Source organism: Coenobita brevimanus, chromosome 105, assembly GCF_032717465.1.
Source record: "Coenobita brevimanus isolate Jiangsu-jjx chromosome 105, ASM3271746v2, whole genome shotgun sequence".
Taxonomy (NCBI): Eukaryota; Metazoa; Arthropoda; class Malacostraca; order Decapoda; family Coenobitidae; genus Coenobita; species Coenobita brevimanus.
The window spans coordinates 15,818,565-15,832,733 of NC_137058.1; the positions used below are offsets into that span (position 1 = coordinate 15,818,565).

General features: G+C 41.1%; 1 non-coding gene across 1 annotated transcript; it reads right to left on the reverse strand.

The window, feature by feature from the left end:
• Positions 1-4,270: 4,270 nt before the first annotated feature.
• On the reverse strand, positions 4,271-4,389 carry LOC145416365 (5S ribosomal RNA). Its single transcript, XR_013900256.1, has one exon. It is a non-coding gene; the product is annotated as a 5S ribosomal RNA (ribosomal RNA).
• Between the last annotated feature and the right edge of the window lie 9,780 nt (positions 4,390-14,169).

The following is a 14,169-nucleotide window of genomic DNA, read 5'->3' on the forward strand; positions in this document are numbered from 1 at the left end:
GGGGTCGGAGAGAAAAGTAGGGGGATTGGGTGGGAGTGTGGGACTATGAGGAAGGGAGGAGGAGGGGATGTCTTAAATGACTTTGTAATTACTTGTAGAGATGTTATCTATTAGACTTGTGGACGAGCGGTTGTTATACTTGAGTTGTTTGTAAGTAGATCATCTTGGTTCCCATTTGTCATGCAATGACAGGAGAGGTAAAGAATAGTATGGGACTATTTTTATTTGTCTTGGAAATATTAAACAAAGTCTCTCACACATAAGTGAAGTATAAGTAGAGTCCCGCTAGCTACCTTCCTGTCTCGCTCTCTCTCTCTCTCTCTCTCTCTTCCATGTTGCTAAGCTCGTTCTCCCTACTACCTGCCTCTTCTATGGCCTGTCTCCTTCTGCCTCTGCTTCCTAAATTCTGGTGTAGCAGGGGTTGTGTCACGTGTGTTACACTGTGGTTGGAAAGTTCTAGAAGCCTGTGTGTGAGTATGTGTGTATGTGTGTGTGTGGTCACGAGGCGCTGTCGTGTGCCTATAAAGCATTCCTTGTGTTAAGAGTGTGTAAGCATGTTTAGCATTGCTCGATTCTCGCAGACACAATACCTTCTCATCATCTGACTTCCTGCTTCTATCTGTCTCTCTATCAATCTATTTATCTATTTATCTACTATGATTTGTAATTATAATATGGAGACCTGACAGGGATACCTCTCCATCGAGCAGTGTTACGAACACCTTAGTCCACAGAAAAGGAAACGAACTTATTCCGACGTCTGTACATCCAGGTATTCAGATGGCAGGGGTTAAGCGGCACTAAACCTTCTTCACACAAATCAAATGTGGACACACAAGTCAGCCTGCTGAGTTATGAAGGACATCTTATTTCCGCCGGGAATGGAATGGCATTAAATTTTCGCAGGATTTCATTCCCATTAGCGTATTAAACGTGTGTGTGTGTGTGTGTGTGTGTTTGTGTGTGTGTTTGTGTGTGTGTTTGTGTGTGTGTGTGTGTGTGTGTGTGTGTGTGTGTGTGTGTGTGTGTGTGTGTGTGTGTGTGTGTGTGTGTGTGTGTGTGCTTGCAATATATTCAGTCATGTCACTAATCAGAGTCAAGATAGTACTTAAAGTGAACGCTCTTTTGTTACTATCTCCATAAGTTACCAAGAATGAATTAACTACACCATCATGTTAAGGAAAATCAGGATCTAAAACAACAAAAGGAACACGATGTATGAGACCTATCATCAGAGTGTTCAGGGAAGGCACACCTTACCTCCATTCACTCATCAATCAAACCTTTAAAATTTCCTGCTCCATTCTATAGGAGATATTATTCATATCAACGTTCTCCAGTTGATTTAGCTGTTATAGCAGTACCTATGGTGGAGGCGGTGGCTGAATCGGTAGAAAGGTGGTCTGCAGTCGTTATGAACGCATATTCGAATCCCGACTGGGGAAGGGAACAGTTTAAGGATCTTATTTTCATGATGCAGATTTTACTGATCTACCAGAAGACCCGCCGCCATGTCAAAAAAATCCCCAAGCTAAAACCAATACACCAGGCCTGTATGAGACAACCCTAGCATGTATTCATTATGGACGATGGGTGTTAGCGCCGAAGTAGTGACATGTAGAGGTATTGTATCTAGGAGGATTACTGGGCCTTGGGAACGGGCTGTGCAACCTATGCCCAGACACATAAAAAGAAAAAAGAGTAATCCACCCAAATTCAAAAATGAAAAACAAGGACCTATTTATACAAGCTCTTCTAAATATACTACGGCCTTCATCCATCCGTTTTTATAATTCATCATTCAGAAGTGAAAGGATGAATCAAGAAAGGAAATAATGAAGGCAAAATAATTATGATTTAGAAATCAACGAAGACCGATATTGTTCTGGTGCATACTGTTATCATTTGTATATGAACTCCATTTCCCAGAAGTCAGATCTGCACCAAGTACTGGTAATAATAAGTGGGGAGAGAAATGTGTGTATCTAAACCTTCCATCCACCGCATCGAAATAATATCTGAGATGATTCATAAAAGGGTTGTCATGTATTTGCAATAAACTACAGACAGAGTAAAGCAATCGCTTATCACAAGTGCTTCCTGGCCCGAGGGTTGCCCTGCACTTCCACAAATGAAAGCCTTTTCCGAACCGCGCTTCACTTTGCTAGAAATCAATGATTTATGCATTGATGAAGTATCAATCAAAGCACGTGCTATTGTGGTAATGCAAGAAACTCCGCGAAAATGCCCTCCGCATTTTCCGCGTAGGTGGAATGTAGCTCCAATGAGGATAATTAGTAGGGGCCAAACCACCCCTTTAGAAAATTTCAGTCCAGATCAGAGATCGTACATCGCTTACAGATGTGAAATGGGGAAGATCTGCAAAATTTTGTCAACGTTGACCTTGTAGTTTCTGAGATGCTAGACAGACAGACAGGCAGACAAACAGATAACTTCTACATAAAAGGTACAGTTGATGCTGTGACATCATGTGGTTATGCTCCACCACCGTTTATGAAGTGCTGAAAAGGGATACAGAGAAAGTTTCTGCTCAAGTAATATCTGAAAAATGTATGAATATTTGCTTCTTCTACGTGTAATGTTTGGCAGCTGGTACTGTAATATAGTTTTCTTGTTATTAATAGTCTGTGAAAGTAACAACTGCTAAAGTACTAGATGTAAGAGCATCAAGACCCATCGGTTATTGCCCTTGGTGTGGTGTGGTGTGGTGTGGAAGGGTGATTTTGCGTGGTCTAGAGTGATAGGGTGGTAAGGGTGTTTTGTGCTTTATGTTGTGGTGTGGATTCGCTGATGGCTCTGGATACGGGAGTGACGCACAGATCGACCGAAAAGAGACGGATAGAGTCGCTGTAATATATGCTCCCGCATCTAGAAAGTATAGGTCAGTCTGTGTAATTTCTTGTTTCAAATCCTTCCTTCCTCCTTTTTTTTTTTTTCCTCCAAGAACCATACTATACCTCAGTTACCTATCCGAACACACACACACACACACACACACAGACACACACACACAAGCCAGAACAACTCGATCGAAGGCCTAAATTTCAGCCTCAGACTTGCTTGATTAAGAAGCACGAAAAAAGAGTATTCAATTTCCGGCCTTATGTACTCGGCTGGTAGTGTTGCCTGAAACTGAAGCGGGCAGTTTTTCTTTAACTCTTTAACTGAATAACTTCCTTTCACATTTAATATCGGATAGCATTAAACGGCAGTACTGTGGTCAAGAGTAACCCATGGTGCCAAATGTGTCAAAACTATCACAAAGAAAGATTTGCTGTGGGAAAAAAAAAAAAAAATTACATTGTGTGTTAACCTTTAGACACTCAACACAACCATAAAGTTAATCTTGTTATCCGGTATTTTCCTCATAAGTTACAGTAAGTTTGGTCATATTAAAAAATAAAGAACATCGTATTGAAGAGGTATGGGAGTTTCTGACTTTTGCTGAACATAATCGTCAATATATAGCAAAAACTAACGAGGAATATGAACACCTTACAACAGGATTAATTAGCTGAAGTTTAAGATTAATTTATCTTGTGTCAAGTGGGGTTGGTGGAGGATTAGTGCCCCTCCCTGTAAAACAATTAACTCTAAGCCGTTGGCCACCCCGTCTGGGATACATGGCGTCTGGCAATGAATGAATGAATGAAAGATTTTTCTTGAATCAGTAAATCAGTATTTTCTTTCATTCAACTTCAGCATTTTTTATGTGAGACATAAGGAACCAAAGACTAGAAGTCCGCAAGATTGTTCCCTCCACAGAAAACAAAATAGCAGTGTCAAATTCAAGGTGCGTTCATTTCGATATTCCTGGACACATAGCCTTTAGAAGACTGGACGTTATAGGTAGTAGGAAATACAGAGACAAGAAGGCAGTTACAGAGTTGACCTGTTGCATACATGAAGGACTGTGAGTAATGGTTAATTATTGCATTACAGAGCTGGACAGAACAGGGATGGGAGTTTGCTACCAGATGGATGGTGCGCACCCGCGGTAGTGGTAGAAGGATGCAAGCAGACCGTTCAGAGGAACAAAGACCACTGAGGCAGAGATAGAAATTAAATAAGGATGCACCAGTGGGGCAAAGACACAGAGGTTGAAGGGAGTTAAAAAGAGGAGCAGAGTTCATTCATTCATTCATTGCCAGATGCCATGTATCCCAGATGGGGTGGCCAATGGCTTAGAGTTAATTGTTTTACAGGGAGGGGCACTAATCCTCCACCAACCCCACTTGACACGTAGGGATGCCAACAGCATCTGGTGTTCCCAGGTGGTCACCCATCCAAGTACTAACCAGACCCAACGTTGCTTAACTTCGCTGATCGGACGGGAAGCGGCGTACTCAACGTGGTATGGCCGTTACAAAAAAGCCTTTGACTCAACTTTGTTGAGAGATATTGTATGTATGGAATCTCCCCTCACATTGGAGTTGTACTCTACACAGGGGTGAATAAAACCCATATAGAAAAGTCAACAACTGTGTGGGCGTCAAGAAGGCATGAAGTTGGTAGCACACCTAATCTCTAGGATGCAGATTATACCAGAGAAGTAATACGATTATCCAAGACATATCTAGAGCAAATGAACCGGTGACTCTATTAACTGACCACATACACTGCCACATGCAACTTCAATATAAAATATATACTATCATTTGCATAACGATTGTTTCATAAGTACTAGGTCCTATGAAACTACCATGTTATAGATTTCAAATTAATGGAGCTGTAATGTTGTAAATTGCCCACCTTGAGGCTTACTTGTTTGTACAGTTATTTTTGTCAGGAGGACAAGCACACATATTTCAGACTTGTTACTCGTTACTACTTCGCATTTAGTTTTTGTGTCTGGATTATTCAGTTAGTGCTTCTCTGGGTAACTAGAGTGTTTTGGCATGACTTTGATTTTTGAAAGATTTCAATCCTCCCTTACGTACCTTTTTAATACTCAAGGTGACCATCATTCTCAATCTTCCTTTTAACCCACCGTGTGCCAGCTGTTTTTAGCCCTATGGGTCACCCCAGTGCCGGCCATTTATCGAATTTTTTTTTTACTAAAGATTTTGATGTGGAAACAACGAATTTCGCCATTAAAATGCTCACCGAGGCACGGAAATCAGTTTTATTGAGTCCTGCATACTCATGTACAGGTATAGCCACTCTCTTACGCTCACCACGTACATGAGAGAAAGCCGTTTTCTATGTAAGGTATACTCAGGTACTTATGCTGAGAAGGTATAACAATGTTAGTACACTTTTCTGATTACTTATTATTTCAGCATCTATCACAATTTGCATGTCTTTCTCATCGTGAATGCATTAACTTACACTTACTTGAAGATAGGTACAACCTGACTTCATTGCGTACAGTCCTGGCACTTACAATAAGGTATTTACAAATTGACCTCACTATATAGCCTAGTCCTTACACTTACAAGAAAATATTTACAATTTACACTTACATGAAAATATTTACAATTTACACTTACATGAAACTATTTAAAAAATGCCTTCATTAAGTACAGCACTGGGTGAGGCACACAGGCAGAGTGAGGTAGAGAGAGCGTGAGGGGGGAAGCGAGTGAGTGTATGGCCTTGACAGCCTGGGGGATGGTAGAGGAACAGTCACCTTACATGCCTGCCAGTTTTTACCCTCAAATCTTGAAAAATGCGGTCAGAGTGAAGTGTTTTTTATTTTAAACCGTTTTAAAACGGCACTGGCACTGGCCGCGAAATTATGTCAGACTGTTTTAAAATGGCACTGGCACGCGGCGGGTTAATGTATACATCTGATTCATATCACACGTACAGTAACGCAGTGCAGAAATCGAACTGTAAAAGTAATTTAATAAAAGACTGTAAAATGAACATTCAGGTGTAGGATTATCACTGTCAAAAATGCACAAGTGGAAGTGAAAATGTCATTCAAAAGCAATGGGAAAAAGCAGGGTATCTGAGAGACAGTAGTCAGTGTGAAGTCTGACCAAAAATATGTAGCTTGACTGCTCAGATAGATAGATAGATAGATAAATAGATAGATAGATAGACAGACAGATACAGATATAGAGAGGTAGATCAGGGAAAGTATGGAGAGTTTCGAAAAATGTACTGCGGTGTATGTGTTAGATAAAAGGAGCCATCATTTTGACAAGTTATCCATTACAGAAATAGTGTGGCATCAGGAGGCATATTTACTTACTCAGGAAAACCAGTTATAGTGAAACATAAGGAGACACATCACTCGTTTCCAGTTTTATCACAGCCGGGAGTAGCAGTGTCACTTACTGTTCATTGTACTGTCAGCATCAGAAGTCCTGCCATGTCTCATGCTTTTCTCATCTTTGGCTTTCAAAATCAGTGTGGTGAATCTTCAGGAAACAACACTGATGGCTTTGATCTGCGGCCAAACTAAGTCCTAAATGTCAATAGCTGCGTATTCACCACACTTATATCTAAAATACAACGAGACACACGCAAGAGAAGTGACAAGATTTTTTATGCTGATTGTACAGTAAGTACGTACAATGCATACCTTGGTCAGAATAACCTTTTTATATACCGGTACTTTTATATACACTTTATAGTGGCACTAACAAAAACACGAAACACAGCTAAAGACAGGATAAAACCTATGAACCACCTAAATGATTTTGCTTAGCCAATGAATAAATCACTTTGTTGTCTACTAAGACGTTTCTTAATTGTATCCACAGCAAAAAAGGGTTAGACTGTGCATTGTTATATGGTAACTTTAACCCGCCCCGTCCCGGAGATGTGAATTCACATCCTCACATGATGTGCACTCATATCCCGGAGGCGTAAATTAATGCGGCAACATTGCAAGGTCCCTAATTTGCTCAATTTTCAATTTAATTTGCACAATTTTCAATTTTCGCGAGTGATTTTTGGCACGTATACACGGGACACCTTCCCCTGCAAGATGCCAGGCAGGGACAATGCCTTACCCAGCATGACGTCCTCCCCACCCCCCTGCATGCCCTTTTATCAGCAATTCACATGTTATCAGTAACGTGGCCAGTAAAGCCATGTCATGCCACGGTACGAAATTCAGGGCCAGAGTGATTCCCCAATTGATGACAATGTGGAGGACAAACATTAGAGGAAGAAACAGTCAGAAATGATGATCAGGTAATGTGGCAAAAAAAGGTAAGGAATGGTGATGAGTTAGTGAGTGAAACAATGCTTATAATGCCTATATTACCTTTTGAAAACCAATATACTCTCGAACTACATATAAATTCGTACCAAATGAATAAATAAATACCATTTATGAGTGGTGTAGAATTGTTATCCTCCCATAGAACTCGTTTTCTTTGCAGCCAGCCTGATAGAAAACCCTGTAAGGTAAGGAGGTACTCCTACCTGATCGAGTATGTTAAACCTCAGGTGAGCGATTTCTCTATGAATTTTCGATGTTTCTCACCAAAAGCGGATGTTTGAGACAAAAAAAAAAAAAGTCCAAAAATGTCGGGACTGGGGCGTACCACTGCCCAGAAAACGTCGGGATGGGGGGGGTTAAGCACTAAACTAACAGAACTATTACAAGAAACTGCTCATAGTTGTGTTAACCTCCTCACAAAGACTCCATCTGAAATGGATTACATATCCCGTGACAGCAATAAAACTATGCAAACTTCAAAATTATTCTAAATGGGTAAAAGACACTTGATCTTAATCTCTACCCTCGGATGAAGTCTCCTACTATCTTAATAAATTCGTTTGGTTCCAGCAACAACATAGCAGACACGTCTTCTAACTGAAGAGGCTCAGATATTTCTGGCTTTCTTCAGCATGCCAGTCCAGCCACATTTTCCATATCCTTTCATTCTCACAAACACCTTTCTCTCTTCCCTCCATTCAGTTCCACTTTGGTTTCCATTCATCCCATCTGTTCTTTTCATCTCTCATCCCGTATACTCACAACATGATAGGACCATCGGAAAAAATTCTACGTTATCATTATTCACCCAAGAACAGAGCACATTTGCGGTCAGTGTGTGTGTGTGTGTGTGTGTGTGTGTTATTATACAACTTATATACTGTCAGTTATTAACAAGATGTTCCTAAACTGATCAGTGGGAAAGAAATGGGCTGTAATCTCTCTTTACAGTTTGCAGCCCCAATAAATTTTAAAATATTTTGGCCGGGAATGAACAGTTGTGGACATATCAAACAGAAACACCCAGTCCACCAGCGAGGTGGTGTAATGCTCTCCGCATCTGGTGACACTGATAGGTATGGAACTTCACCACGCTTCGTTAGATCGCCAGTACGAACAGATCGCGATGATCATTGCCGATGTGCGCAGTTATTGGTGGTAGTATACTGTATAAACAATGTTACGCCAGAAAATATACTGATAATGACATGTCGTGATTATGGTGATTTTTAAAAAATATTGTCACAATACACCTCAACATACTGGCAGTTATTATGAATGACAAAGATTTCATGAGTGGTATAGTGCCATGAGCCATGCAACAGTTAAGAATTCATCATATTAATCATAGTTATCAGCTCCCAACCTCCTTACTATGAACCTAACATTGGTAGACCTCAGAAATCGAGGCAAGTTCACTACATGCAGGAGGTGGCTCCACAGGAGGCTGCAGGATGTGGGTGGGGGACCTGGAAAATAGGAGGAGGGAGGTGGATGAGGAAGGGGGCAATAGTGGTCGAACTTGGGGCTAGAGGAGAGGGGTGATGGGGTAGGGGACGGTGGAGTTTGGTTGACAACAGGAGCTACAGTGGGAGGGATAGATAACAAGGTGATGGGTAGCGCGAAATCATTGTTTCATGGAGAATATGGAATTTTACAGACAGACCATGAAACGTGATGTTGACTTTGCCACGTGTTGTAATTTACGGTCATGGTCTGTAACAGTTCACGACACTATGTGTTTGGTGACCATTTGTTAATGTGCTAATATAATGACACGTCCCTACAGTTTGTCAGATGTTACAGCTGTTGTTATAGTGATTGGGAATTACCTTTATGGCCTATTATGTAGTATCATCATGGATGAAGACTAATATTGCAAACCGAGTAGGGATGAGCCTGTGTAGATTTTCCTTTTATCACCAACAAATATGAAGAGTCTGACAGTAATGATGAACCTACTGGTTCTCATTAATATCTGTACTTTATGTAAAATAAAGGTGGTTTATTTAACCTAGGTTTATGTTACTGTTTTCTGTATGACATGTTTACTGTTGATTTTACACGGTTATTAGTTATATTTAGGTTCATATTGAGCAACTGTTGTATACCCCAAGCATTCCTTCACAAATCCTCGCGTCAATAATGGTGGAACAAAGTTTTAATGTCCACCGTCGTCGATGTGTAAACATGCGATCCGCCTTCATGGTGTAGCAGTCATTACAGCCATCTCCCCTCCTCGTCAGTCCCCATGTCTGAATGCACGCAGTTGTCAGGAAGAGAGAGAGGCGAACAGTGAACTGGATACTGATGTTGTGAATCAGACTGCATAACAGTTACACGTCCTTCATACCACAATTTCCTCTATCAGTATAAGGTTAACAGTAACCCAACATAAAAATCATGTAATACAGCTGATCAGACATCTCATTATCCACCTGTTAGCGCATCCCAGTATCGCCACCTATGTTCTGGGACCCAGTCCATCCCCCCATAGTAAATCACGTTTTCGTTTACATAGATGCCAGAGAGATATTAACGAGAACCATAGGCACGAATCACTATTCTTTACTATTAACTTCTGTGGCAAGAGAAGACTCCTGCCTCTCCTTCCTCTGCTTTCTATATCACAATCGTCATCCATGATGTTACTAAGTAAACGCAACAAGAATAGCTCCCAATCGCAGTGACAACAGGTGTGACATCAGACAAACATTCTAGGGGCGTTTCATATATCACCATCAGATGACATAGTCGTCAAAATACACTAATAATGCAGGGTTTGTGTGATGTGCCACCACACGGGGAGTAGGTCGTCCTATAGACGATATAACAAAAACTGCTGGTAGACTGCGTAACGTGCCAAAGTCTGCATAACGTTTAACAGCCTGACTATCAACTTCCATAAACGTTAAACTATAGCTGATTATGCACCATGTCACCCATTCCATCCTAGCTTCCAGCCACAGTCCACTCTCCCCTACCCCATCACTCGTCTCCCGTAGAGCCCCCATCCCACCAACCAGGGGGCGGATTCTGAGACCTCAAAAATCCTCGCAAATCCACCATCTTTGGGCGTAAGGGCAACTTTTCACTTAACCCTTTGAGATTCCGAAGACGCGATTTCGAGTCATCGTAAATCCAACCGTTGAGATTCTGATGACTCGAATGCTAGTCATATGAAACATTTTTTTTTTTTTTTTCTGCATGTTTTCCATATCCTATCTGGGCTTGTTCAACAGACACTATCCTGTTTATCCCTTTCCAACTATTTTGTTTTGCACTGACAAGTACATCAGAAAGATATGCATAATAAATTCGCTTTTACCATGAATAATATCAGTATTACCAGCTTGGATTTTTGCCTGTGTGACAGCGAGAGCTTTCGCTTTTTTCTGTGAAAACTAACGTAAATGGTCATAACCTATATATCAATGGAAAGGTAATTTACTGTAGACTGACATGGTGCAATCAAATTTCATGTAACTCTAATACTTTTTTTTTTTTTTTTTCTACAGAAGGGTGTGCAATTTTTTCCTTTTTGGCTAACTTCTACTCGTCGTATTGGCCTATTAGCTACCGTATTTGCCTTTTTCAACCATACTATGATAAAGAGCAACTATTCAGCTTTAAAATGGTACCAAATTCATTAGTCTACCATAAAAAGTTAGTGTACAGTGGCTGATTAAGTACAAATATTGCTGCACGACGGTGCACTCTATGTGCGCCAGACTGAATCTGGCACAGACACAATCGGCGGAGGGCCGAAAATCTCAAAGAGTTAAGTGCATATTCTGGAGCCCTAGAAAACGAGTGCAAACCCTATGCAGTGTTGTCAATTCTCCTCTTAGAGTTGCGCCATGTGAGGGGCAGCCCTAAGTACAGTCGTCAGCATAAATTCGCTGCAAGTCTACTAGTGTGATGCGAGTCCTTTTGTCTGGCAACAGTGTAAAGGGACGAGTTGCCACATAGACTTTTATACACTTTAACGACGAGTTTTTCAAAAGTGGTACTAGAGACTGCCTAGAGTACAATTTTCTGTATACCGTAATTGATTAGTGTAAAAACTGCAAGAGTTGACAGTGTTATGGAACGACGAATGAGCGTAATACTCTGGTATTCTTCATTATAACCGTGTCGAAGCTCCCTTCCCCTGTCTCCCCCTTACTCTTCCTGATGTTCCCCCCACCCCTCCCTCTGCCTCCTATCCCCCACTCACTTTTATTATTATTATTATTATTATATTACTATTATCTTCCTTTTGTTTTTAGAGCAGATTGACTCTTTGATTGCAGCGGGAAGGGATGGACGGGGGATGATATTTTTTTTTTCCCCAGACTCTTTTTGAAATGCAAAATAACTCTTCCACCCTCAAAAAAAAAAAAAAAAAAAAAAAAAAAAAAAAAAAAGGCAAAATCGAAGTAAAAGAAAGCTATAGAGACTAGGAGGAGACTATTTACCTGTCACCGTTCCTTCAAAATGCCCTTCCCAGAACACTTTTCAACCAAAACACTCCTTTTTCTCTAACTCTCCCCTGCAAAATTCATGCCTCTCCACTGTCTCCTCTCCCCACACTCTCTACCCTTCATTCATTTATCCACGGCACTAACCTGATTGGTGCATTGCAATTCTCTCTTGACTGTTTTCTAAACCCAGTCTGCCATATTCCCAGTTGCTTGCAGTACTACCAACTATATCCAAGGTTTATTATCAGTATTCCTTCCTGTTCTAGTCCCATTCTTACCCTCCTTGTCTCCTTCCCACTCCTCTCCAGTTGTCTTTCTGTTCTCCATCCTTTGTCACTACCGACAGCCAGGAGATACAGGAACATTGAGGTCTCGTTCTTGTGATGTATTCCTTGCTAGTATTTATTTGAATGAGCCTGGAAGTTTGTGCCTATTATATCAGTAGGCGAAATTAACCCAACATTTGTGCCTACTCCTCCTACTTCTCGCCCTCTCTCTTCCCAAAGAAAATGATCCCATTCTCCTCATACTGTTCACTGAATCACGAAGCAGTGTCAGAAACACTAAGGTTTCGAACTGCTGCATCATGTTTGGTGTACCGAGTGGGAGAAAGAGACTGTTGCATGGCATGAAACTCTCGAATGTTGAGGAGCAAGCAGATTACAGGAATAAACAAGAAATAGAGAAGAGTGCGGTTTAATACGTAGATTAGCGTTGTGGGTAATATAAGGTAGACAGGGCGGAGAGAGAAAGGAGTGGAGATGAAGGATAGCGGGAGAGGGAAGGAGGAGGGGAGGGTGGGGAGGGCAAGGGATGGATACGAGGGAGAGAACAGAAGTTTCACCATTCGACAGCATTCATCTGTCGTCTTTTGCACATTTTTACGCTAATCAGATATAAAGAATATTGTATTCTGGGTGATTTATAGTACTAATTCGTACAAACACGTCTTTAAGCGTATAAAAGCCTGTGTGGCAACTAGTTCCCATACACCGTTGCCAGACAAAACGACCCACATCCCACGAGCAGGCTTGCAGCGAATTTGTGCTGACGACTGTACATCGTAAGCCTTATAACTCTCCTATTTTTACAAAATGTTGTAGCTCAAAAATCCCCCAAATCCTCAAAATTAAATCATGCATCAATTAATCCTTATGTGCTTATAACTGTTGCGATTTTTCAAACAATAATAAGTACAAGTGGCAGAAGACCGTCGTAGACGATGCGAGAATATTATATCGGAATAAGTACTACTTCGACATAAGTGGTAAAACTAGCATTGTCGGCCAATATAGCCTTTACTGTAAACAAGTTACAGCCTAATGATATAATGTTCACAAAAATTCGATTAAACAAGCCAGTGTAAAGATGAAACTCGTCTAAAATATGGTGGTTACCTACATGACACAGTGTCGAAAAAATTATGAATCAGCTCACTTATTTCTTCCTCCGAGAAGTTAATTGCCCTTCAATACATAATATTTTAGTGGTCCTCCACTGCTTCAATACCGTCGTGGAAATTATGACTGGTGGTGTGGAAACATCGTCTGCTTCCACTATGACATCATACTCTGGTGTACTGTGATTGGTTACTCAGGTTTAAATAGAGAAACCTTTCACTCCTTGATTGGCCAACACTTGCGCTGGCGCAACCTGGTGTTGGTCTTAAGATTATATTACAACTCTCTCCAGAATACCACTTATCAAAACCTCGTACGCACATCGCAAAAGTTCTCGCAGATTTTCTCATAACCCAGACACCTTTCAGAATCCGCCACCAGACCCCTTTTGTCCTCTCCTCACCCAACTCTCTCCTACTGTCTCCCAGGCGCCTCACCCTGCCTCCTCCTGTGGTGCAATCTCTTACGAAATTGCGTCAATTAAGGAGGTCTACCAGCTCACTTTCGTGGTGAGGGAAGGGGCGGGGGTCACGGTAATTTTGTGATTATTATGATACGTATGGGAATGCAGAAGAAGTTAAAATGGCTCATATGCTGACCGTTGGTAAATGTTGAATGGTTCGTAATGTTTGTCGAAAGTCACACTCACGAAACCTGTGTGCGTCATGTGAATAAAAAACGAAAATTACCATAATCACAAAACATTGTTATTTTCAGTATAATGTCAGGCTAGACATTCTTTATATTCCACCAATAACTGCGCACAGCGGCAAAGATCACCGCGTTAGGTTCGTCCTAGCGACCGAAAGAAAACTGGTGAAGTTCCATACCCATCAGTGTCACCAGATGCGGAGAGCATTACACCACCTCCCTGGTGGACGGGGTGTTTCTGTTTGATATGTCTGCAACTGTATATACCCGTTTTATAAATAACTGAATACATAAGTAAGTGTATGAAAAACAAATAACCAAATAAACAAATAATTAAAATCCAACAGGACTCCAAAATACTTAAATAACACCCACCATAACCCAACACGACCCAGCCTATCAAAACTCTAGTGCTGGAAGTTGTCTCGTGAGGGACATGACCTGCCAG